Consider the following 26005-nt stretch of genomic DNA (forward strand, 5'->3'; position numbering starts at 1 on the left):
GCAGCCGGGCTCTCCGCCGTGCCGAGCAAAACAGGGAGGCGGAAACACAGCGAGTGTCCGGGGCCGTGCGGCTTCCCCTGTAGCTGTGTGCATCACCCCGGCTGGCGGCCTTCCCGAGAGACCCCCGTGAGAGCCGGTCCGAAACACCTTCCCCACCTACCAACGACCTTGCGTGTGAAAAATGCTTATTTTATGATTGGCTTTTCGCAAATATTAAAATGAATATTATATGTGTTGTTTTAGAAAGTAATGCTGTAATAATTCTCTAGTGTGTTAAATATAGTTTAGGTTATTAAAAAATGTTAAAAGCTATGCGATGTAAGATACTTTTATTAAAGAAAAGACTTGCAGCGAGATAGTAGCCACAGGACACCTACATCTTTCAGAGAAAAAGAATTTATTGCTCTCTCATCAGAAGAAACGAACTTCTTCCCACCTCGGAGGCGCTGTTTGGATTCAGAAGAAGTTGACGATGACCAGACAGAATCCTGTATTTGAATGGAGTTTATGCACCATGTTTGAAGTGTATAAATATGCAACAGGCTGTTGTTTTTAGGGGTTAATCCTTTGTTAACTGGGGCCCTTTTTCAGGCTCGTGCTGCCCAGAAAAAGGTACCCGGATGTCGGTAATTCTTTGTTTCCATTGTCTAATATTGTCCTAATTCAAATTGCCCAAATTATTATTAGTCTAATTGTATTACTATTTTAATAACCATTTTATTACTATTAAACTTTTAAAATTTTAAAAACAAGTGATTGGCGTTTTTCATATTGCGGAAAAAACCTGAATTCAAGCCTGGGCGGCTTGGTGGCCGTGATGTGGGCGCGGACACTTGAAGAGCACAAGTTTTGTTCAGCTTTTTTATATGTTCATGGAGTTGCTGGGCCCTTTCTCCTTGCAGCCCTGGTTCTGGCACGCATTTGGGTGGAAAGGCGCTGCCGGAGCAGGAGCAGCCCCTGCAGCCCGCAGAACTGCCCCTCACAGCGGGCACCTCTGGCTGCTGCTCTCTGTGCCCGGCCGCTGCCCCTCCCCAAACCCAAAGCACTTCGGTTCTCTCTGTTAGTAACTGTTGGAAGTAGATAGACAAAACCGGTTCTTACGAGATCACGGCAGGGAAATATGGCATGAAGCTGATTGTTTGACGTGGCCAGAAGCCGCTAATTGTTTTCTTTGAAGATGTTAAAAAACGTGAAGGGCGAAGTTGCAGCTACAATAAATCTGTGCCGAATCTGACAGTAGGTAGGGGTGAGATTTCACCCTGATGAGGAGTCTGTGACACAGGACTGTGCAGTGGGATGGATAACAGGTTCCTATCAGCACCATGATGGTCCTGCAAGAAAAAAAATTACAGCCAATCGCAGAACACAGTGTTTTTCTGCGTTTCTGATAAAATTCTTTTGAAGGTGCAATTATCAAGGCAAAATGCTAATGTCCAAAGAGAAAGTTTGCATTGTTACTGACTGCAAATTCACCCCTTGTTCACTCACTCTGAGTGAGGTACACGAATACTGATCTCACCCACAACCTCGAAGTGCTCATGTAATGCTCAAAGGTGCAACTTTTTCTGTGCTGATATTTTTTTGAGAGTGTTTAAACAACTTCTTTATATTTTGGATCTTTCTTCACTATGTGTTATGTATTTTATTGTAAGAGTATTTCCATTTTGATTTGTTGGGTGGTTTGTTTTTTTTCTTCAAAATACAGGAGAATAATGGAAGGAGAATTTAAACTAATATCAGGAATAAGAAAGAAAAAAATCAATGTAGTGACTGAGTTTTTCCTTTAATTACATTTTCCTTCCTAAGTTTTGAAACTGAAATAAGTCATCATGTGTTAATGAAAAGAACATACCACTGTATATTAATTTTACTTTGACTTTGCAAACATCCAAGAGTCATTTTGTAGTGCGGATTATTGTATTCCATACCAAACTAGTTCAGGAAGTTAAATCTGAATCAGAAATAAAAGTTTATGCTGGGGTTAATTATATCTTTCTGAAATATTTTTATTCCTAGTTTTATATGCAAGTCCACTTAAGAAGGATTAAGATGATGTAAAAAGAGATTACATTGATAATTACTGGTTAATGTTCTTTACATTTTTCCATTGTGTAGGATTTGGGGAAGCACAGGCTGAGGAGGAAAAGCATCAGCCAGTGTTCTGTGTGTGGCATCATACTAGGAGAGCACTGAGGGAGGCATCTTGGAAGAGTGGGAGTATCAGAGTGACAGAAGAGAGATGGAGGCATTTGGAGGATGCCTGAAAAATACTGCTGTGGCATCAACACTCCCAGTCATGAGCCTCCAGGCTTGGAATGTAGATTGCACAGTCAAAATATGAGTGTGTGTGTGTGATTTCAAGAATTGGAAATCTACTTGCAGAATTGGAAAACTGGAGTGAAATTATACTTGTGTGAAATATACTCTCTCAGAATAATAAGTTATTATTTGAATTATGTTATCACTGTTGTTTTTCAGTTCTCAGGGTTTCTTTCTAAAACTAGTAAAGTGGGTTTAAATACAAAGTAGTTTTATGTTATCACAATGAAGTAACACAGATGTATTTATCAGATGCCAAGTTTTTCCAGCCATGACAATTAAAGAATATTTGATGAAGAGACGTTACAGTCACAAGACACACAGATATTTTCTCTGGAATATGTGATGGGAGTTGGTTCCAGTGATGTGTCTAATGCAAAATGATTGATGGAAGTGCTTCCCCAGAATGCTGCATGGAGATACTGGTGGGCAAAGGAGTAGACAATTAAAGCAGAACTGGTTCTCTAAGGCCTGATGGAACTGATGTCCCAGTGCTCTGTCAGGGGGGAAAAAAAAACATGTCTGATCTATACATTTCTTGAACACATTACAGGAAGACTCAAGGAACAAATTAAGATGAACATAAATGTATTTGTCCCTGAGGCATGAGAATAGAATGAGCAAGAAGGATGCATGTATTACTCTAAGGGGATAAAAGCAATAAACTACTCATGTCCTGATAGAGGTGATGGAGTTTGACTCTCTGGGAAAGAATGGTTTTGAGCAGCTGGACTTACTACCTTGAATGTAGAAAATGGACTAATGATCCTCTGTGTTAGTTACTTTCTAAATAAATTAATTCATTTAAAAAGCCACTTTAGGGAAAACTAGTTTCTTTTGACATTTCTGAAATATTTTAATGCCCATCACTTTTCATGAATAACATTGGAATCAAAAGTCTTGGTTCAAAGACATGGAGGAGGAATAATGACAGCACTTTCCAGTACTTGTGTGGTTGGAATATTCACAGAGGATGTGGGAAAACCAGTTCACATCTCTGCTCTGCCCACAGGGATCTGAACCCACATCTTCCCCATGAGATTATATGAAGTGGAAGTGCTCTCCCTTCCTGAGGGAAGGGTGAAAGTAGCCTATATTTTCAGTCTTTCTCGCAGTGAAATTGAGGAGGAAAAGTAACATGGAAACTTTATGAGCTGTGAATCAGCAATGCTTTGCTTGCATCTTTTTCTGTGGCAGTTTTGACAATCAAGTCTTCCCAGCCTCTTCTGTCCAGTGTGATGACATAATCATAAGAGTCTCTAATGCAATGTAATCTTCAAAAATATTACTGAAAGCATGTGATTGTTTTAATGGAACACTGAAACATGGTGTGATTTAAAAGGAATAAAATGTTCTTTTTTAGATGTGGAAATGGTTTTGCTGTATGTATCTGAATGGCAGACAGGCAGCAGTAGAATGTTTGGGTTGAAATTAAGATTTTCTTCTTCATTAACTGTGGAGTTTTATAAGCCAAGAACATAACATAGTTTGGTTTAAAAAGTGGGAGTCCCATCCCTGAATTTGCACTGATGCAGTTATTTAGAGTTGGTCCATTATTGCATTCTCCAGACTACACACTGCAGTAATTTAGTAATTAAAGTTACATAGTAATTAAAACTGCTACCCCATAACAATAATTTTATAACTATAGATCCTGTATTCCATTTCTGGAGACTGACACCTTTAAAAGTAAGTACACACCAGTAGTCCCTTTACTTAGTACCCTGTGTATTTTACTGGAAAAAAATAGGCATGATATTGACTTTGGTTTGCATCTGAAGTCCCAATATTTACATAAATAAACATTTTGCCTTGGAAAGCAGAGGATTTTTCTACTGCAGGACAAATTAAAGTTGCTCCTCAAGTGGGTAGAGACACCCAGCTTGTAGAAGGGTTAAAATACTTCCCAAATAGGGGCTCATTCTGGAATTTAATTAAGTATCTTTAAGATCATGAGAATTAGATGGTGATAAAAGTTTTTATTGATTGAAATTGTGTCTTTTACTTGCTACCTTGTGTTGCAAAATTACAGGAATAGTTTTAACAGCAGCCAGCATTTCTGATGCACAGTCCATTCTCACTCTCCATTCTGGCCAGCAGGTACTGTCAGTCTTTGTCCATGGAAAGGTGTCGCAGACATCTTTTCATTAAAAATCCTTTCTTAGGATTTTTCTTCCTGAGAAGCTGAGAGGCCTCAGGAACAAAATGTAAACAATGGTTATCTGCTGCTGTGGATGCATCAGGTGTGTCTGTGATTGGCCCACCTTGAATGTTCACAATTAATGGCCAACCACAGCCCAGTTAGCTTGGACTCTCTGTCCGAGACACAGACCTTTGTTATTCATTCTGTTCTATTCTTAGCCTAGCCTTCTAAGGAGGACTTTTCCTTCTATTCTTTTTAGTATAGTTTTAATGTAATGTATATCATAAATAATAAATCAAGCCTTCCAAACATGGAGTCAACATTCTCGTCTCTTCCTGTACCTGAAAACCCCTGTGACCAGCGTCACAGAAAGAAGCTGTTTTTTTTGACACAGAAGGGAAAAGTTATGAATTTGTAAGTCCCTTCAGACTATTACTTGCGTAATTGTAAAGTGGGAGTTAAATTTAAAACACATACTGAAATGTTTACTGAAAAGCAGCAAAGCACTTTATACCTCAATTATCCTGGATGTTATGTGCATGAGTAGAAGGTAAAACAAGCCTTTAATGCTGAGAACAGACAATGCACTTTCTGATAATTGCTGTATTCATTGCAACTTCTTTCAACACGATCATCACAAACATACTTAATACTCTAGTAACAAAGATAATTAATAATGATGTCAATTTTTTGAAAATCAATCCTAAATTCCCTTAAAAATCGGTTGGTTTTTAAAAATAGATTTTAGTCTGAGCACATTCCTGTGTTATTTGGAATGTATGAATTATTCAATAACCAGAGCCGGTGTCATGATAGCTTTAACAAAGACTACTAGCCACTCTATCTAGATCAAGTTTCTTAGCTAGTTTCTTGCTGCCATGAAGGATTAACTCATAAAATCACTTTGACTTAGCAAGAGATGTCAAAACATCCAGCAGGTCTAACTGGTTTTCTTCTAGTGTCATTCAAAATAGTATGTGGTTTTAGCATGGGTTCATGTTTCTGTCAGCTGCTATCTATAAATTTGCAGTATAATCAATTCAGACACAGTAACTTTAAGAAAGTTTGGTACTAGTACAAAAACTTTTCTGTTCAATTGTTTGTGCGTCTGTGACACCTAATAGTCTTTAAGACTAGATAGTCTAAAGCCAATTTTTGGGATTAGAATTCCAGCCTTCCTGTATGGGTCAGGTGTGTATAATTTTAGTACCTCTCAACAGCAATATAGCTGTACAGTAGGTCATTTTCAACTTGGGAAATACTGCAGTTTCCTGTAATCTTGTACTGCAGGTATGATAGCCTGACTCAGATGACCTCAAAGTCTGATTGGAGTAATGTATGCTAAAAAATTGCCCAGGGAAAGGCTAAGGTTCATGTGAATTTTAGGAAAACAACTAAATTTGTGAGGAATAATCTATTTCTGTGATGCTGTGTATAGATCAGGGTATGCTGTGTCATTTCACTTTTCTCCTTCTTCCCCCTCCTAAGTCCTGGGAGGGTGTGGGAGAAGATATTTTAGGTATCTTTAGATATGACCTATAAAAGAAATACATCTCTAGAATGAATAAAGTGTTCTTGTCTGTTCCAATGATTGCCCAACTCCTTTTAATCTCTCCTGCCTCTTGAATGCTGTCATGTGGCTTATTTGGGGCTCTACTGAAGTTCAAGTCAATTTTCTGCTAAGCAGATGAGAGAGCAACAACAAAGTCTATTCATACAACATCAAACAGAGCTTTATCTTCAGGACAGCATATTGCAGGCAGTATGATACACTTCAGGAGGAGTGAGGAATGCCAAAGCTCTAGCTTGTCCTGCACACATGGTATTTGGTTTGTGCACAGATCATGTGCTAGGCTTGGTTAAGTCTGGCCTCAGTGACAGTAGTATCTAAGATGTTATCAATAAAATTAAAAGGGCTAGTATTCTCTTCATCATTTTGAAGGAGTCTAAAGAATGGTGGTAGGAAAAATGAAGGCATCAATATTAACACTGCTTCAGAAATTTTGACTGGAAGTACACATAGGTTTGCAGTAATTTTCCCATATGAGCACCACAGATAAATTTATCTGTTTAAAGAATGGTTTCTTTTTATTTCTCCAGAACATCTAACAAAATGACTGTGACACAAATAGCATGAAGTGAGCATCCTCCACACTAGATTTTGTCAAAAAATTTATCTCCATTACTATGGCTTAAGAATGATCTGATAGCAGTTGTCCTGAGGTATGAATTATACTACAAACTGTAGAAGAAGGCTGTTCTGAAATGCTTATTTAAAGCTAGGTAGAGTAGTGATAAAATTAAATAACCATTTCAATTTATTGAGGATACACTGATAGACTGTTACAATAAAAAAAAAAATAGGAAATAGAACAGAAAGGTACTGTAGCAGTTACTTTCTGGAAGAAACAGATTTCTTACTGATGTTCAGATTTTAGTCAACACTTAAAGTCTTTCAGATTTCTGCCTGGTAAAATTGTCTATATCCTCTCTATGTGTAAAGGTGTTCCTGGACATTACCCATCTTATTAATGCCTAGAAAAACTTTAGATTGGAAAACACCTCTTATTTCATCAAATCCAACTATTAAACCAGCACTTCCAAGTCCACCACCTAGTGATGTCTCTAGGCACCACATCTACATTTTTTTTTTTCAGCTCTTACAGGGGCATTACCTCTTGATTTCTTCAGAGTTGTGGTTATCTAGTGAATTGCTTGTCTTTACAGAAAATGTGTTCTGCTTTTCAAAAGAGGCTAAATTTTGCTGGGGATCCAGTACTGAGGTTCTCACATTTGCTGTTTCACATGTTGCTTGAAACACATTGCGTGTAACATTCTTTGTCAGAAACGGTTCCAAAACAGTGCAAATGCTGCTTACAAATGTTGAGGACTTCATTACAGGGACATGTCATAAAGAATGCTTGAAAAGTAAAAATATCTATTTTGGCTACTCACTTCTCTGCACCGGTTGCCAAGGAGAAGACTTCATTTTGGAATGCATTGTGACAAAACAGATGCAATTATAACATGGGAGGTAATGCAAGAAGGTTGTAAGAACCAGAGACAGACCTCCTGCTTGCTGAAACACGACAGGTGCATTTTTGCTGAATGACTCCTTTAAATCCAGGAGAAATGGCTGTCAGCTAGCAGGACGTATTCTCAGCAGGAACATAATTTCATATTATAAACTTAAAGCATTTGCCTCTTTCAGAGCCTAACATGATCAGCAAAATGCAGTCTGTGGCTTATCACACAGCCTGACAGGGACTTGAAGTATTGATGTCCTTGCCTTTTTAGAAGGTAGAATGGTCTCCTGCAGGCTTTTCTACATAAATAGAAACAGTATTTTCTTAGGAGACATAGAAATCATTCTTTTTTTGAAACAGCAAAAAAAAGTAATTGTGGCCAATTTTCTGAAAAAACTTGTGAGCTTTCAATTTCTGTTTGTACTCAAGAAGGTGAATTTTACCAATCATTACCTAAAAGGTCCCTGAACCAGAACTAGAAGCATAAGCAAAAATCTATTTTGAAAATAATATTGAAGCCAGTATTTTTAAACTGCTTTTTCTTTTTCTTTTTCTTTTTCTTTTTCTTTTTCTTTTTCTTTTTCTTTTTCTTTTTCTTTTTCTTTTTCTTTTTCTTTTCATTCCTGTGTGAACAGGTGGGAGGAAATTTTTGCTTTAAAAATATTGCCGATTGTACATTCCTTTGGTAAAAGGCTACATCCATTTTTTTACCATTCAGACTGAAGTCTAAAGACTAACAGATATATCAGAAGATCTGTCTGACCTTGCGGTTGTTGGGGGATTGTCCATGTGACAATTATTTCTACCCAATTAGCTATTTCAAAAGAAGTTGCCTGTGTAGGAAAAATAGAATTCTGTTGGTCTGTGAAGGCTCATTTATGAAAGAAGAATCTCAAAAGAAGTGGAATGTGAAAGACATTGAATTTAGTATGGACACCAGTCATATTTAGATGATGTTTGGCAAGTACTCAAGGGGTCACTTGTATTTTCACCTTGTTCTCAGATCCAGCATGAGGCATCCTATGAATCTTTGTTGGCAGGTTTTTTTTTTTCTAGGCTACCTACAAATATAATTTATTCTATGGTCTTAATTCCTTAGGATGCCTAGGATTACCCAGGACAAAAATGCATTCATAGTTATGATTTCTGCCTGAAGTTTTTGCTTAATTTTTGTATGTAATTTGTGGTGGCCCAGCTGTTACTTCACGAATAATGGAGGAGAAACCTCTGAATGCGAGACAGGTGTGAACAGCAGCTTCTGTAGCCACCCCAGTGTAACCTGCAGGAGACAGAGCAGCAAGAGAAACAAGACAAATGGCTATTGTACTTCAAATTCATACCTGACTTGCTAGTTTTGCAATAGCTGTTTCATGCAGATGGTCATGAAAGGGACCTTAGCCAATTTTCTTTTGTTGCTGGAAGAAACATTTGCTTCTGGGGATAGAATGGGTCTGCCAACATTAGCAGTTAAGAGCACTACATAAATGTTTCTGTGATGTGAATTGCCCTTGCCTGTGAATCTCCTACACTAGATCTTCTGTAAGTTACATTACTTAAGGCCTTTGGAGGACAGGAACTAGACTTCTTTCTGAAGAAGCTTAGCTGGAAATTACAAAGTAGGGATTTTTCTAACACACCTGAAAGGTAATAGGAACATGTAATCTTTGGGCTATTGGGAAGGAATACAGAGGTTGATCCTGTTACTATTTTGAATTGTACTCCTACAATTTCCTCTTTTATCCTGAATAAGAGAAATACCAACACAAGGGTGAACTTTTAAAGCTCTCAGTTGCTGAGATTTCATTGCTGGGATTTCCTTTTTGCAATCTGATCTACTTTGTGAGATTTTTGAATCTATGAAGAGAGAAACTTTACAAAATGCCTGTTACTGTTACGGGGTAAGAGACTTTCAAAAGACTTGGCTAATATTCACTGAGTCACATTTCCAATAGAATTTTATATTAAACAAATTATCTTCTAAATTCTCTCCACTCTGGGATAGATGCTCAGTGACTATAATACTTGTTCTGATATATCAAGTTGCCAGATCATCTGTGAATGTTTCTGAGACTCCTCTTCCTGAAGAACCTGGCACCTAAATAAAGGTGACAAGCAAATGACTATAGTCTGAGGTCTTCTTTTGATGCTGGGGATTGCTGAATTCACTTGTGCTTACTGGGTCTTGGAGATGACTGACATTTGCAGCTACCACTTCTGACGGCAGGTGCTTATCAGGTCTAAATTTGAATCTCTCAAACTCAGGGGCAAGACTTGGGTCAATATGGTCAGTAGGTGACTTGTGATCACTGCATATACTAAAATATATACCAATATACAATATACTAATCACATAATTAATTATTAATTGTAACAAATAATATATTATTAATATAATTAATTATATATTACTCATCAATTATGTAACATACTAATATATACTATATACTAATTATACTAATAATATAATACATATATATATATATATATTCTGCATATACTCTTTTTACAACAGTTTTACAAACAGTTGGCTCCAGACTAATGTAATCAGTCTTTTTCCTAGCGCAAAACTGGTAATGGCCATTAGATCACATGCTGGCATCTGGTGTGTAAATGTGTAAATCCTGATTGATAAATAGGCAAAATAGCTTCACAGTTTTGGAAGAGGCTGCAATTCTGGTTGCAGGAATAGTAGTCAGTATGTTCAGAGGAACTATATTTTCACTTAAGTCCTTCACTGTTTTTTGTGTGGTTTTATAATTTCACATTGGTAGAAGTAAGTGTAAATTTATTTTTAAACATATTTATAGAGTTGTGCCCTTAAATAAGAAGACCAGGAGAGATTGCAATCAGAAGAGATTTGTAAACAGAATAAAACAAACAAAAAAATACCAAGCTAATTTTTCCATCTTATATACAAATTATTGGCACTTTACACTGATTTCACCTTTCCTGTAATTGTGTTTAATGTGGTCATGAGTGCTACAAGAGCAACTTACCATAAATCAGTTTTTTGGTCTTGATACTCTATAATAATTTCTGACTCCCAATTTTCTGTTTTAATTGCAAGTAATACTTCATTTTTGAAGAGTCCATAGTTTGAAATGGTAACTTTAGCCAAGTATTATTTAAAAAACCCCAAAATTTACAATGGGACATGATTGGAAGTGACCTAATGAACCACAGGTTCATTAAAACTTATATTAAATATCTGTCTTTCTAGATTTCACCAGACTGACTTTAAATTTATAGACTAAGTGAATATAATACTTATGAGACTGTAGTTTTGCAAGGATTTTTTTGATTTATACTGGTGAAGTTTAATTATAGTACTTGCATATCTCCTGTAAGCAAAAACTGTAGCTTTCTTATCAGCTTATGGAAAGTGACCAAATAAATACAGCAGAGACAGAAAACAGAGGAATAGAACATTTTACTAAAGCTCATGTGTTTAAAATAACGAGAGATATTATTGTAAGAGTGGTCTGCAGTCAGAAAAAAAGAGTTGCAAACTGTTTTCTAATATGCTGTAAAAATTTGAGAAATAGAAACCAAGAGGAGGAAAGATCCCGTGCCAGGAATACTGTTAAATCCAATCATCCAGATGTGGTCAATCAGACAACATAGCAAGGGCAAACAGATCAATGGTTCCATCTTCAAATGCAAACATATATGTTTATTTACCAACATCTGCATCTTTAAGATAATCATAAACTCCTTTCATGTCAGTTAAAATTCCAAGTCTCATTGGTGTTGCCTCTTTTTTCCCTTAAACAATTACTTTTGTATTCACTTATTTTGCCCTTACCTGACCTTCAGCAGGGACTGGCTGCCAGAAAGGAGGCAACCACTGATATCCTGCAGCTTTCCTTAGAACTTCCTGTAGGAAGTTCACAGAGCTCATTCTCTTTCATGCCAGTGTCACAGATTCAGACCTATCCTAACTGGAATGAAAAAGAATTAATTTTTTAGTGGTTTTCAGTTGCTTCCTATCTGTCAGGGACAGTTTCAAATGGACAAATGCCTGCGTGGCAGCTGGGTCACCGCTGGTGTCTGCAGGCTAGTCTGGGGGTGGTGCAGAGGGACACTGTGTCAGTGGGACTCGTTCACCTCAGCCACAGGAGAGCCTGGGATTTGTGTGCTCTGCTCAGCATCCACGGGTCATCCTACTCATGTGCAGCTCTCAAGTTTGCTGCTCTCACAACTGAACTGAAGTAGATTTGAAGTCGGGAGTTAGCCTAAGTGAGGAAGGGACCTCTTAGGAAGGACTGTTTCAGCACAGAATAAAAGCACCTCTTTTTACAAAATATTTTAGTCTTTAATATAAAGAAGGGAATCTTCAGGAAAGAGGAAAGTGTGCTGCCATTTCCTGAGCCATTTCCAGAATGTGGGAAAGAAGGATGCATTTCAGGGTACGAACCTAAAAGCTTCCACCAGCCCTGCATTTAATATCAAGAGTCACTTTGGTCCTTGTGTTGGTCAATTCATCAGGGAAACTTCCAGTTATAAAGCTGCACAATGTAGAGATGGTTGTGTTTAGCCTTGAGCTGTGCAAATCAGGCAAAAGATGCTCTTGTTCTGCATGGTGAGCAAGCAGTAACACACTGTGTGCAGTAAAGACCAGAAAACCCAGATTTGTCATTCTTAAGCTTGAAAAATTGTGGAAATGCTTCTTAAATTATACTTCTTGTGAAACAGCTTGTTTGAAAACACATAAGTGATATGATTGGTCTTTATGAAGGTATTGTCTACAATAAACTCACCCTCCCACCACCTCCTCCTCAGAATCTAAGTATTGTGCTGTTCATTTACCTGGGGGAAGAAAATCAGCTGGAGCCACAGTTGCACTGGAACAGATGTGACAGCCATGCTGCTCATTGCTTTTACATATGTATGAAAAAATCGTATTTACATGGAGAAGCAAGACACTGGTATGGTGGTGTCTGGGCTATGGAGACCAAAAGCCAGCACTCATGGATGAAATGAGTGAAATGAAATACAATTCAACTGTGTATGTCTAGTAAATGTTATACCAAGTTTAGCTGATACAAAAGTGCGTCAGTTCTTGAAAACACAAGTGGAAATTTAAACCCAAATCTTTACAGCAAGACCTTGTCTTCCTATTGCTCTGGAAGAGTGTGAATGTGAGCAGCTTTCTCCAGGTATATAAGCACTGTGAAAATGCACAACACTTCCAGGAAAATGTGCCATCAGTGCCTCAGTGACTCTGTGCAGTTACATTATATAGTAGCTGGACAAAAATGAGTTAATTACAAAATCATACTCAAATCCTGTGTCCTGCTTCCCACAAGCAACTTCTGCCTTTGTTCAATCTTTAGGTTTGGTTTGTAAGTTAGAAGTCAGAAGGAAAGTTGCAAATTTTGGGGAATTTAGCTGCTAGAGAAATATGAGAACACGCACATCATATATTTTTCTGGCTTGAAGTAGCTAGGTGTAAAAGGATCCAAAGACACTCTGAGCTCTGGGAAGAAGTCTTGGGAGAGACTCAGCATGCTGCAATTCAGAGCAGCTGTGGGAGATGAGAATGCTGGAATTTTCTCAACCTGCTTTCTTGTCACTTGGTTTTCAGCTGCTTTGCAAAGTCTTAGTTTTGGTGATTGCTGTCCTCAGCTGTCCTTGGCATTATGTCTTATTGATGAAACTTGTAGGAAGAAGCCAAGCTCCCTCTCTCTGTCTGCAGTTACATGGCTCAGGTCAGGGCTCAAAGGCGAATTCACTCAACGCTGACAGGAGCAGCATGCAAGGAGTTCATTACTTGCTGTGAGTCACCCACTCAAGCTGCCATAGAGAAAAAGATCTTTTGTATTTTCTGCCTTCTCCTGGCTCTTGTTGCTGTTGTGAGACAGGAAAAACAAAGCATTCTTTGACTCTGTTTTTATTTTTAGATGAGTTTTCTCCTCTTGCCTTATTCAGTATTTGACATCTGTAAAGCGCTGTGATACAATTGACTTTCCTACCACTTTAACAGACAGACCAGATTCCCAGGAGTGTTTGGAAAGAACTTGTGGATGCCATCTACCCCATCTCCTGCTTGAAGCAGAACTTGCCTTGGAACTAAATCAGATCAGCCATGGATTTGTCTAGCCAAGTCTGGAAAACTTCCAGGGATGAGGATCCCTTTGCCTTTATCAGCATGTGCAGTGTACCAAGAGTAGAAACAAGCTGACCATAGTGTTTCCTTTTTCACAGGTTTGCTGCTTGTTAGGAATGCAATCAGCAGAAGAGAGACTGCCTTTCCAACCAGGAAGTTAAATTTGAAGCAGTTAAGCTTGATAAAAAGTAAATCCTGTTGTAAACTGGGGTTTATTTTCTTGATTTTCATGAAGCATCAACTTTTAGAATCGTGTCAACTGAAAATGTAATCTTACTCTGCTTTATATGTAGGTTTCTGATGTTGCTGATTGCAGAAATACAATATAAAATATAACTTCAGCATACTCCAAATGTAATAGCGTAGGGCCCTTGCCAAGCAGAAGAAAGTGGTCCACTTGCCACCAAGCAGGAATTTTCCAGCTGTGAGGGGCTTGGAGGGAAACCAGAGATGGCAACTAAATGCTTCAGAGAGGAGTTGTTAATGAAAAGGTGCTGGAGCAAAGGACAATAATGCAGTAGTTCTTATTTCTACTCTGAGGTGTTAAGAATGGCAGGGTTGTGGCAGGTGCTTGGAGGAACATTTAACCTATCCCTGATAGGACTGGAGCCTCTGGCTCATTTTTTTAAATGTTCTTCTCTATTTCCTCTCAACAAAGACGAAAATAGCAAACTATTTTAATAGCAAAAACCCACAGCAAAGGTTTTCTGAGAAGTAATTATAACAGGATTGCTGTGTGGTGGGAGTAAATGTGCTTATTTTCAGTGTGACTAGAGAAGATGGAGTTGGGAGAGTTGAGTAATATTCTATTAGATTGTCTGAATTCCCAAAATTCTGGGTAAGTGTTGACTGATTTGGTTATTTTTACTAAAGGCTATTTCCTTAATCATAAATTTCAGAAATGCAGAGGAAGACCTGAGGGTGATGGAGAGCAAATGAGACAGGAGTTCACAATGTGAAGAAGTTGCAAAAAATTAGTATTGTACCAGATATATAAATAGAGCATGACTTTTAAGGACAGAAAAATAATTCTGCTTCATGCAACTTTGCTTACACTTAAGAATGCTGTGTCACAGCTTAAAAATAATTCTGAAATTTGATGGAATCCTGGACAGCTGACAGTAATCCTGAGGGTTTGGGGAATCATTCCTGTGGAATTAAAAAGGAATTTAAGTCTCAAAAGAAAAAGCTGAGGTTTCACTCTGGTTCCTTATCCTGGAATAACCTATGATATTTCAGTCATGTAAGACTGTTGCTGACTGTTGCTAAAACAAAGAGGATGTTCTGAAATGAAAACTACTGTCCCACTATTTAATTCTAAATGAGCTTTGGTGATTTTGCCCTTGTTCAAGAGTGGTTTTATGTACCATTTTAGGCCCATGAAGTATTTCCTGCATCACAGAAAATTGTCACAGATGCATCAATACCAGGATGGTAGTAGGCACTAAACTCCCCCATATCAGCTTGTCTGCCAGCAGAGCTTAAAAAAACAAGTTATTCTTTTCCATGATTTTACAACATGTGAGTTACTACTACTGAGCAAGCCTAAATGAAGAATGCATATTTCTTTCCATCTATATTTATATTTCTTTCAATTTCCATACAGCCATGCATAGAGATAGCAGTATATCAGTCATGAAGTGTGCTTTACCTAAAAACACAGGTCTAGAACTAAGTATTGGTAGATGGGTAGAATACTAAAGATTGATATGTTTGCTAGCAATTTGCTTAGGGTAGTAAGCTGTTAACATCATGGATTAAAACCAGGCAAACAGCTGATGATGTAATTAGGAGCTGCTAGACTGAATGCATCTACTAACTCCAAACAGCTTCAAAGTTTTCATAGGCTTTCATGAATTTTCACTGTTTACAGTGGTTTTAGTATGTAATGCATAAAAATACTGGATCTGCCTATAACAAGAGACAAAAAACCCCCCCAAAAACCTAAGCTATGTATTTGTCCAATTGCTTTACAAGTAATTTGGGAAAAGCAGACCCTTACCTAGTCTGATTTTACATCTCTAATATATCTTCTGGAAATAAAAACATCATGGATGCTAAATACCAACAGGATGCCAGACACATTTTGATGCTGCTTCAGTGAGCAAGTACAGGTTATGTGGCTAATGCCAAGAAAAATATACAGTCTTTAAATTGCATGCTCTTGTAACAGACTTTTGCTCCAAGTTCTAAGAGAAGAAGCCAAAAGAAGAATTGATAACTGGAAGCAAAAATCTTTACTTCTAGGCCTAAGTAGTTAGTAAATAATAATCTCTTATTAAATATCCAATGGGAGAATTAAAAACTCTGGTTTTTGTGAGAAGTCTCTGCATAAGAAAAGAACAACGTTGAAACGCTGAACAAAGTTTCAATTACTAACTTCTCCTTTTGAGGAGGATATTTTTCTAAGAAAACAAATATTTTGATTTTTTCAATTATGATTGAACATAATCAATCATAAGCTTTCTTTTATCTTATTTATAAAGAGAAGTAACGTCTATGTTAGATGCATTCAAACTCTACTGCCATCCTTTTCCCAGCACTTCCTCTATTACACACAAGCTACAACAAAGGCAGGGATAATATCATGAAAGATCTGTTCCTGGTGATACAAGTGGGAGCTTGCAGAAAGTAAGAATCTTGTTGCTGTTTGGTATTTTGTGTCCTTGAGGGCTTATGTATCCCTGCTGATGGCTGAATCCCAGACAGGGGGGTTGTTCTCCTGACTTCCTCAGTGCTGTCAAAAATACATCTTATCAAGTGCAGAAATTTCCATGAGCATGTGACCAGTCTTATCTTCGCAGTTTTACTTCTCTTCACTAAATAATTAGGTTCAAGGTCACCTTTCTCTTCTATAAGGCCCTTAAAGACATTTTATGGTATTCATCTGGGTTAAGACAGCAACTGTCAACTCGGGTACAAAGAATCTGACTATCAAAACACAAAAGTCAGGAGATGAGGCAGCACTTTCCTGGACACTGATCCAGGATCACTTCTGATCTCATTACTCTCTGGGCTAGACAGAAGAGGAACTTGAGGCCTGCCTTCATGCATAAAAGCTCATGGACCTGATTATGAATGAACACATAAGCAACTTTTATTGCAAAAAATGGGATGGACAGATGCTGTGGTTTGTGGGTTTTTGGGTTTTTGTTTGTTTGTTTGGCTGTGGGTTTTTTTTGTTTTTTTTTTGTTTTTTTGTTTGTTTGTTTGTTTTTTTCTTGTGTTTTATGATATAAAAGAATGGCACAAAAAATGACATAAAAACTTGAATGGTGCTGAATAACCAGGCCTACTGTTAGCTCCAGTTGTGTTTTCTCAAAGGCGTGGTCGAAGGCAGAAGCAAAGGTCCTGTGCAGACATAAACATATAAATATCTGCAAGGAATGTGGATGCATCTTTCTCCCTTTCACTGTGCATTTTCATGGGGGCCTTGTGACCTAGGAGGCCAGTTTAGAGGAGGACTGCAAGGTTCTGTTTCTTGGAGTTTATGCCTTTTCATATGAAACAATGAACAATGTTTTCTGAACAATGTCTTCATAGTAATTCCTTGTCCTTTGCCATAAATGATTTGCCAATATTTGGAAGCTCTTCTGGCTTCCTTACATAATTAGCAGATTTTGATAATCCTTGGTAATTATTTTTTGCAGCTCTGTTAGCTTAATTCCCCTAACACAGTATACAAATAGACTTCCACAAGCAATTTTTTAACTTATGGTAGCCAAGTACGACTTTGCAACTGTTTTGTACAACACTAAGCCCTGCATTTTGCTCCCAATGAACAAAGTTTGTGCTGTATGCTGAGTTGCTTTTGGTGTTTTGGTTTTCCTCAGCCTCTAATAATGCAGAGCTAAATCATCTCTGCCTCTACCCATTACCTGGCAATCAACAGAGAAATCAGAGAAGCCTTTTGATCAAACTGGCTTAGCTGCTTACAATACTGACTTTAACCTTAGGCAGGAGTTTCTGTTTCAGGTGTCATCATACATGGAAATATTTAATTACTCCTTCCTTCCTCTGAATGAAAGGTACTTACCAGACTTTTGTGAGTAATGGATATTGTGGTGGGGCAAGCATAAAAAACATATTTACAATTGTTTGGATATACTCGACATTAAATGTATCATTCTGACTAGGAATGAGACTGTAATTCTGGAATGTCAATTGTTTTAATTAAAAAAACATTAAAACTATTCACTTAATTCAAAACAATTGCAATCTTTCCAAGATTTGCCTTTCCACTTGTAATTTCTGATCTCTAAAAATGTTTTCTATCTCTACTGTTCACTTTATCTATTTACTTTAAAGGTATTTGTAAATTAGTGACAGTCCTTCTTATGAATGCTAAAATTAGACATTTGGGGATCATAGTTTGAAAGTGTCTTTTTCTACCTGACATTGATTTTCAAATCCATTTTTTTGAGGGGGACTTATTTTCAGATTCCTTCTTTCAATGGTTGCTCTCCCTAAATACAGAAAAAGCAGTCAAAATCTCTTTTCCCAGTGTGTCATCTAAATGTGAATGTCCTCATGTTTCTTTTACTTGAATTTGTCTACTTATATTAATGGCTCATCTTCTCTTAACACATGCTTGGATTTCATGACCCTGTTCAATATCAAATGACTGTAGTAATTTCTCAACCATAGTTAATTTCTGCCCCAATCCTCAACCTATTACTCTTTCACATATGTATGTGGTAAAGCTCTTCATAATCCTCTTTTCTGTTTGCCCAGCATTACTAACATGGATTCTGTTTTTGATGTTGCTCTTCTTGCTGTCCTTGAAATTTGCTTCTCAGAATATAGATGTTTAAATTCTGAAAATAGATCTTTTCATGTTATGCCAAGAAAACAGTGATCATTTTGATTAGTTCTTCAGAAAGGTGGATTCTCCCTTGCTTGAAATCTTTGATTCCAGGATCATAAAATTGTAGCCTGTGTAACCTTGAAGGTTTATGCTAGCTTTGACTCATGATCAGAAAAAAATATGCATTGGAGAATCCACATCTGCTGCTAACTTTCACAGATTTTCAGGGAAAGAAGTGAGGTTTAGATGTTTAATAGACTAGACTAGATAGTCACTCATACACTTAAGGCCTGTGATGATACAATTATGTTTGCTGTTTTCAATTGATGATCAGTGAGGCCTTAGAGCTTTTCTGATGTGCAGGTGAAGTCCTTGTGTTTTGCTTTTTGAAGCTTTCCATTGTTTCTATTTGTGTAAATGGTATAGTGATATTCTCTGAAGATGTGATCCAGTACATTTATTGTGCAGTAAGCAAGGCTGTGTGACTTTGCACGCTAAATTCTGTATAATCTTAATGTACTCTATAAAAAACCTCATAATCTAAAAAGAATTGAGATGTATAACGTTGATGTATAATTCATGCACTCATTTATGGAGAGTGCAATATGCACATGCTAGCAGTTTCCTCTGGGGCCTGCAAACTGAATGGAAAATTGTTTTGACTTATGTTCAATGTAGTGTATAGTTTAGTAATTTTCCAAGATAAATCTTAATTGTTGGAGGAAGAGGTGAGTTACTATCTGAAGTAGAAAGTAGGACAGCAAAATCTGTGTCGTGTCAAAGTCAATAGTCCAATCAGAATACAAAGAGGAGGGACCTTGCGAGTGCTAACCTTGTCAGTCATAAAGGAGAACAACCTCAAAATTGAGATTAATCACACAGTGATTATTTAAATGTTATGAGTGTCTTCTTTTATCAAGTGTTTTCAACTCATACGAGTGGTGTCTGACAAAATAGATCAGGAATTCTAATGGATGATTGGTTGGAAATAAGCAAATAAAATCATTATGTATTGAAATCATATCCATTTACTCTTCATATTTGTGAGACTAATGAGAGAAGGAGATACCAGTCCTATTCTAGAACTTATAAAGTAGTTTTCCTGGGATTTTTAGCAAGGAGGATATCTATATTATCCATATTTGATTAACCAGATCTTGTGATTTTAAAGGTACATTAGGAATGAATACAAAGTGTTAACAGGAAGTACCAAGAGAATTGTGGGAAAACCACTTGTATATGTTTGTGGAGCTTTTTATTTCTGTTCTTTTTATTTGTGCTGGGGGTTTTTTTTGTGTTTTCGTTGTTGTTGTTTGGTTTTGGTTTTCTTTTTTTTAACTGGCATATGTTGACTTTCCTCAACATTTTGGGGTTTTTAAAGTTTGTAATTTTCCCTCTGAAAACGTTTTCCTATTCTTGGCTTTTTTCCTTTCTTTGTTAAATTTTCATACTTTTTTTCCCTTATCCACATCCTCTCTTTCCTGTCCTGTCTAGCTACATTACCTTGAGGAGTCCTTGTCTCTGTAGCTTCATCTCTTTGAGGTCAGGCATGACCTTTCTTACCTTTCTTTCTATTGCTCAGTGTTTGTAACAATTCAGAAATGCTTATTTCCTCTATGATTCACATGTTATTCATCTAATGCTCAAGTCAGTTATTAGAGTATGACAAGGGTTTACACTGTTACATTGTTCTGTAAGCATTACATCACCCCAGTGTGGGCAGATATCTCCTCCTGTAGCTGAGGACGCTGGAACAGCAGAGTCCAGTTGGAGCTGGTCTTGGCATGTGTCTCTCCATCACTGAACTATTGCTGTTTATTCCTTTAGATTGAGCCATGTGCTGGTCAGAATAGAGGTCACATATACTTGCAAATGGCTCCTGCATCTTTGGCAGAGAGCATGTGGTAGCACTAACAGCCCTAGAAATTTCAAAAATGTTTTCAAGCTGCCTTCAAGTAACAGAGGAGTTGTAGCTCTAAACTGCCTGGCTACATGGAAGAACACTAAAATGAATTTTTCAGAGAACTCTTTGTCTGTTGAGTACAGAACATTATGAGAAGATCTGTGCACCCACCTGAAGTGAATTTTAACATTTCTAGGAACTCCAAAGCAGGAGAGTAGCTGGATCTCAAAGGTCAGCTCTGAAACGAGCAGTCTGGCTTGGGAAGGCTTGGGGACACCAGGCTCCTCTTGTGTGAACTTGGGTGAGCTGGTGCTGATGGCAGGCACATCAGCCAGGTTTCTTACACTGCAACAGAATGCAAAAGAATATATGTCAGTGCTTTGGAGACATATCGCTGGGGAGGTTCTGTCCCACTTTTGCTTCTCTTGTCATTCTGGGGCATGTGAGTTTAACCACTACAATAAGCAAAGTCATGGAGTTTAGGGAATAAGATCCCCTCTGTACACATTTCTGTATCTATGGGGCTTCTTTTGACCATGGGCTTTCTTCCTCCTGCTCATGACAGCATTGGCAATATACTACTGGCATTAGATAAATACATTAGTATGGTGCATTAACTTTATTGAGATGATCAGTTTAGGCAGCATGTGGCTACCATGACTTGGATGAATTCAGAGATCTGAACATCTTTGTTGGAGTCCTGTCTGGGGTAGTTTCTGTGCCCATGGCAGACAAGCAAGTGAAGGCTAAAGCCTGTGTTGGCTCATGACCAGCTGTGTCAGCTCTTCCAGAACTGCATCCTATGAGCTTCTACCACTGGGGTAAGCATGAGGGGAGTGAATGCAAATCTCCCTGCCTGTCAAAGCAGGCACAGCCTAAGTGAGTTCTCAGTTGGACTAATTGTCCATTACAAACACACTTTGACACTGGTCCCCAGCCCTGTTTTCCTCTGAAGGGGAGGATCTGAACATCTGAGTACATGCCTTTTGCATAAGGAAACAGTGGATGGTAAAAAACAGGTATTTCATAGCTGGAGGTACCTTAAAACTATTACAATTCTGTGAACATGAATTCAGCCTCTGTCCCGTGAAGTAAACAGTTCATGCGTAAGCTAAAGCACAGCACAGAAATAAAATAAAAAGTAAAAAGAAATAAAATTAAAAAATAGTAGCAGGGAGCACAAACTGGCAGTGAGCATAATGGACAACGGTGTAACTGCTAGCCAAATCTGCTGCCTGCCCAGGTTCTGTGGGCATTGCTGTGAAGGAGAAGTTTTACAAGGTTTTAGAAGACTTTGTAAACTTTGACACTGATGTGCACTTGCTGAAATATTCAGCAGAGTTTTGGAAGACTTGGCGGACTTCTATAATGAAATCCACTTATACATGAGGGAAGCATGGGGAAAAAAAGCAAGCTATGAAAACCTTAGGCATAGCTGCACAAAAACTGCTTATGAATTTAATAAAGGGGGAGAAGAAAACCCCAGGCATAGTGGTAGAGCAGAGAGTTCATGAGTTTAGCTTAAAGAGAATGCTGAAAAGGAGAAGAGCAGGTATTTAATCATCACTTGTCATGTGTGTCCATCACAAATCCTGCTGATATCCTGGACACAGCTTTGTGCCCTATGGCACAGCAGTGGTGCAGTGGGCAGGTGGTGAAGAGCTGCATTTCTTCCCTTTCTTCTTCCTTTTCCTCCTCCTCCACCTTCTCCTCCTCTTCCTCCTCTTCCTCCTCTTCCTCCTCCTCTGTGCTCTCCACAGCCGGGGCTCAACCACCTCTAGGCTCTGTTCCCACCATGGCTTTACTTTTTTCACCCCACAGAGCCAGTATGACAGCCCCACCAACAGGAGTGGCTTTGGCAATGTATTTTCCCACTGTTTGCAGCTCCACCTCCAACAGCAGTTGTCAGACACTCTCTTGCCCCTTTTGTGATCCCTCACACACCCCTGCAGAGTGCTGTGGAATACTGTCAAGCAGAATAGTACTTTATACCCACTTTACCCAGACATAGTGACTGTGCAGAAGTCACTGAAGTCCACAGAAGCAGAGAACAAGTACACAGTGTTCTGAAAAGTAATTAGTCACTGTATGTGAAATACCAGTGAAGCCTTAAAGGGAGAAACTGCTAAATGAATCAGTCTTGAAAAAGTACATCCATTTAATCAAGTGAATTTAAAAATCAATCTGGTTCATCTGGCACAAATCTGTAGTGTAGGTTTCTATCAATCCTTTTAACCCTTGTGTATATCAATTTTGCTCGTGTCAGTAAATTACTGATGGTGTGCAGACATAATAAAGGCCTTAATGCCCATGAATTAGGTGCTCCAGTGCCTGAATTCTAAGAGCTTGGAGTAAATTGCAATCATATATTCCAGCATCCAAGCTCCTAGTACAGGCAACAGGAAGAATTAAGTGCCTGAGATGGGGTTTGAACCAGCCCTTGTGCAACAGGAATCTCCTTTGAGTTAGTGATAGGGGATGTTGAATACACAGAGTTATGTCTGAACTTTTTGGAGTTTTAATGCCTAGCCTCAAAAAAAGAGGTTGTGAGCCTGTGTCAAGAACTCCAACCCATTTTTGGGTGTCTGCAAACACACATAATTTTAGAAGCCTTGCCTTCTGTCTGGTCATGCTTCCTACTTTCTGCATAACAGCTGAGCAGATGGAGCAGTTGCCCAGGGACTGGGAGCAAGCCCAGGGCATCAGCTTTCTCAGGCAGGAAAACTGCACTGGTTACTGCCTGATTCACCAGGGGAGGCACCTCCTGCCCCTTCTGCAGGCATGGCATACCAGGGAGCACAGCCATGAGGTGTTTGGAGAGCAGATAGCTGCGAGTCTAGGGGGGGTAACACAGAGGTGGGGAGGTTCTCTAAGACAGGAAAATTCTTGTTCCATAGAAAGTCACAGGGTTTTTGCTAGTGAATGCAAACCAACATGCAACACCTGATGTTTTCAGGGAACAGGATGGCTGGTTGGAGGCACCTGCCTCTCCCAATGTATAGCACTGATGGTTCTGTGCTTTATCTGAGCTCCCTTTAGAGGCAAGGGACTAAGGATTCATTTTAAAATGGCCAGAGTTTGAGGTCTGAGGCCTTGCCTCTGCAAATGTTTGGAGCTGCCCTTTTTTTACACCTCCTTCATGCTCATGTTGTTTTTTCATATGTAAGGTAAAGCCCTGCTTCTGCATTCAAGTGGCAAGAGGGGGATGTGCAGAAGAGGAAAGGCAAGGCAGATTGCTGAAATAAGGCTCAGGCTTGCCTCTATTTGGCCCCTTGTGCTTCATTTATGTGTCTGAAGCAGTGTTCTCTGGGGAAGAACCAGGACTGAAGGGAAAAATGCACAAGGTCAGCCTCATAGTGCACCTAGCAGACCTGCACAATTTCTGTGTGAGAAGGGATGAGAGACTCAAGTGCCAAGTGGAGAGGTTTATAGACTAAACAATGAGGCATCATTTTGCCTTCAGTGATTATTGGAAGCATGTGCTATTTGACCTCAACAAAGCAATCCTAATGCTGTTTTCATCAGCCTCATGGAGAATTTTGCTTAGAGACCTCCTGGAGAGTGCTGGGTTAGGCTAATGTCTAATTGAGTTACCTGAGTCTAATTCTGTTGTTGTAATTGCCTGGGGGAAGTAGAAAGGGCTGGTTATCAATTAAGATTTTAATGTTATTAATTTAAGAGAGTTTGAAGGGCATATGTAGTCTAAGGAATCTATTTAATTGATAGGAAAACAAAATAAATATCCTCCTACCTCAAATGCTAGCTGTGTTCTCTCTTCAGGGAATTCAGTTTTCTATTTTTGCTTTTGAAAGGTCAGGTCTGTGCAGCCTGCAGGGGGCTGGCACAGTCATGTCGCGAGAAGCTGAAATCCAATCTGCAACTCTGACTTTCCACAATGAGGGGCTGGGTGATGAATGGGGAGACACCCTCTCCTGCAGAACAGCTGTAATTCATGTGACTGCTTCATGTTACATCAGTGTTTAGATGGCTCAACATCTAATTGCTGTCTTCCAGTACAGAGAGTAACAGAAGAATAAAACATCTTAGCAGGAGGAAACAGTAAGGACTGATAGATTTCTTTTAGCTTCACAGTGTTTTGGTGAGAAGAGATGAACCCCTTCTAGAAATCATAAGGGAAATGTTATGTGAAATTTTTGCTAGGTGACCCCATCCAGTTAATTTTTGTGAACTTCAGCTCACAACTGACCTGAAGTACAGGGTACTACAGTACTACAAGGAGGAATACTAAAATTTGGCAGCCCTCCCTGTGCAAATGAAGATTACTAAGTCTTCACGACTGAGTGGTTGCTCCAGATATTTGTGAGAATGCAAAAAAAACCCCAACAAAACAACAGCACAATTAAATATTAAGCAAAATCCTAATTTTTTTTCTCCAATTTTTTTTAAATAAGAGAGAGGATGGAAACTGTTACCTGTTTAAACTGTGACCAAAACATAATCCTGTGGTACATTTTAGATTTGTGTTTGGCAGCCCTACAAACAGCTCCTGTACAGGCCGTGCATTCACTGAGCCCAGTAAGTCTCATGCTACTGAAGTGACTTTTGGGATGCTGAGGTTTTAGTAAGGTAGCGGTGACTTTCTAAGGAGCAAAATTGCAATGTATAATAGAAGCTGCAGAGTTCAGTTTCGCAGAGTGTGACCTAGGGCAGGTGTGTCTGTGTGATCCAGAGGGACTCTGCCTGTACGACCTGGAGGGCAGCCCATTGTCGGCCCATCTTCAAGAGCCAGGCACTGCTATCAAAGCACAGCTCTGTGCGGGCTCTTAATGGGCGCTTTGAAGCCTCAACAGCAGAGAAGGTGAAGTGCTGCAGCTCCCTCCCTCCTTCTGAAGAAAAGCCAGCGCAGCATGGCTCTCCAGAAGTTACATGTATAAAAAAAGTAAAGAAATTAAATAGGATTTTATGGAATACCCTCTTGGGGAGCTCCTGTTTCTGTTGAGTTACCTTATTTGTCATGCTTTAACTGTAAAGCCCCACTCTGCTTTTGATAACACTGCTCTGTCATCAGAGAAACCTGGTGTTGCCTCCTCTACCACTGCAGTCACTTCTACAAGCAGAAAGTGATACCTCCATGATGATCACAGAAATGAATACACAATATGGAAAAAAACCAACAAAAATTAATTTAACTGCACAGTGACTTAAGATTGGCTGATGCTTTAGTTAAGAAACTCGTGTAGCCTATTCCCATAGTGGCTTGGTGGTTTTTCTGCAGGGATAGCAATTAAGTTAGCTAGTAGGAGTAATTGCCAAAACGGAGAATAACTGAATATTGAAAAATATTAGTGAAACCCAGTACTGAATTCCTGTCTTCTCATGGATAAATTTATTGTCTGATTTATATCAGTGCAATCAAGATGTATAAAAGGTAAAAAAAAAGCCCAACAAAGCAACATGACAAATCTATTGAAATAGTTCCTTTTTAATACTGACTACTGGCAGCAAACTACTTACTAATGAGGTTCACGATGTCAATTATTGTTGAAATGAATCCTTGAATAGTTTTGTGTAATGTGTTGAAGAAAATCACAATCTGTTTGCAACATATTTCAAAGCAGAAAGAGACTAAATTAATTTCACATATTATATTTCTTTCCAAAAAGCTCCTGGCCCTAACAAGCATTTCTTACTGGACTTTTTTTTTTTTTTTTTTTCTGGTAAAGGAAGACCTACCTAG

General features: G+C 38.5%; 1 long non-coding RNA gene across 1 annotated transcript; it reads right to left on the reverse strand.

Annotated features, from left to right (window-relative positions):
* Positions 1–348: 348 nt before the first annotated feature.
* LOC141728854 (uncharacterized) lies at positions 349–24441 on the reverse strand. The gene is made up of 3 exons (XR_012580099.1): positions 24059–24441; positions 20479–20652; positions 349–1331 (listed from the first exon to the last, which is right to left on the reverse strand). It is a non-coding gene; the product is annotated as an uncharacterized LOC141728854 (long non-coding RNA).
* Between the last annotated feature and the right edge of the window lie 1564 nt (positions 24442–26005).

Source organism: Zonotrichia albicollis, chromosome 4, assembly GCF_047830755.1.
Source record: "Zonotrichia albicollis isolate bZonAlb1 chromosome 4, bZonAlb1.hap1, whole genome shotgun sequence".
NCBI classification, from domain to species: domain Eukaryota; kingdom Metazoa; phylum Chordata; class Aves; order Passeriformes; family Passerellidae; genus Zonotrichia; species Zonotrichia albicollis.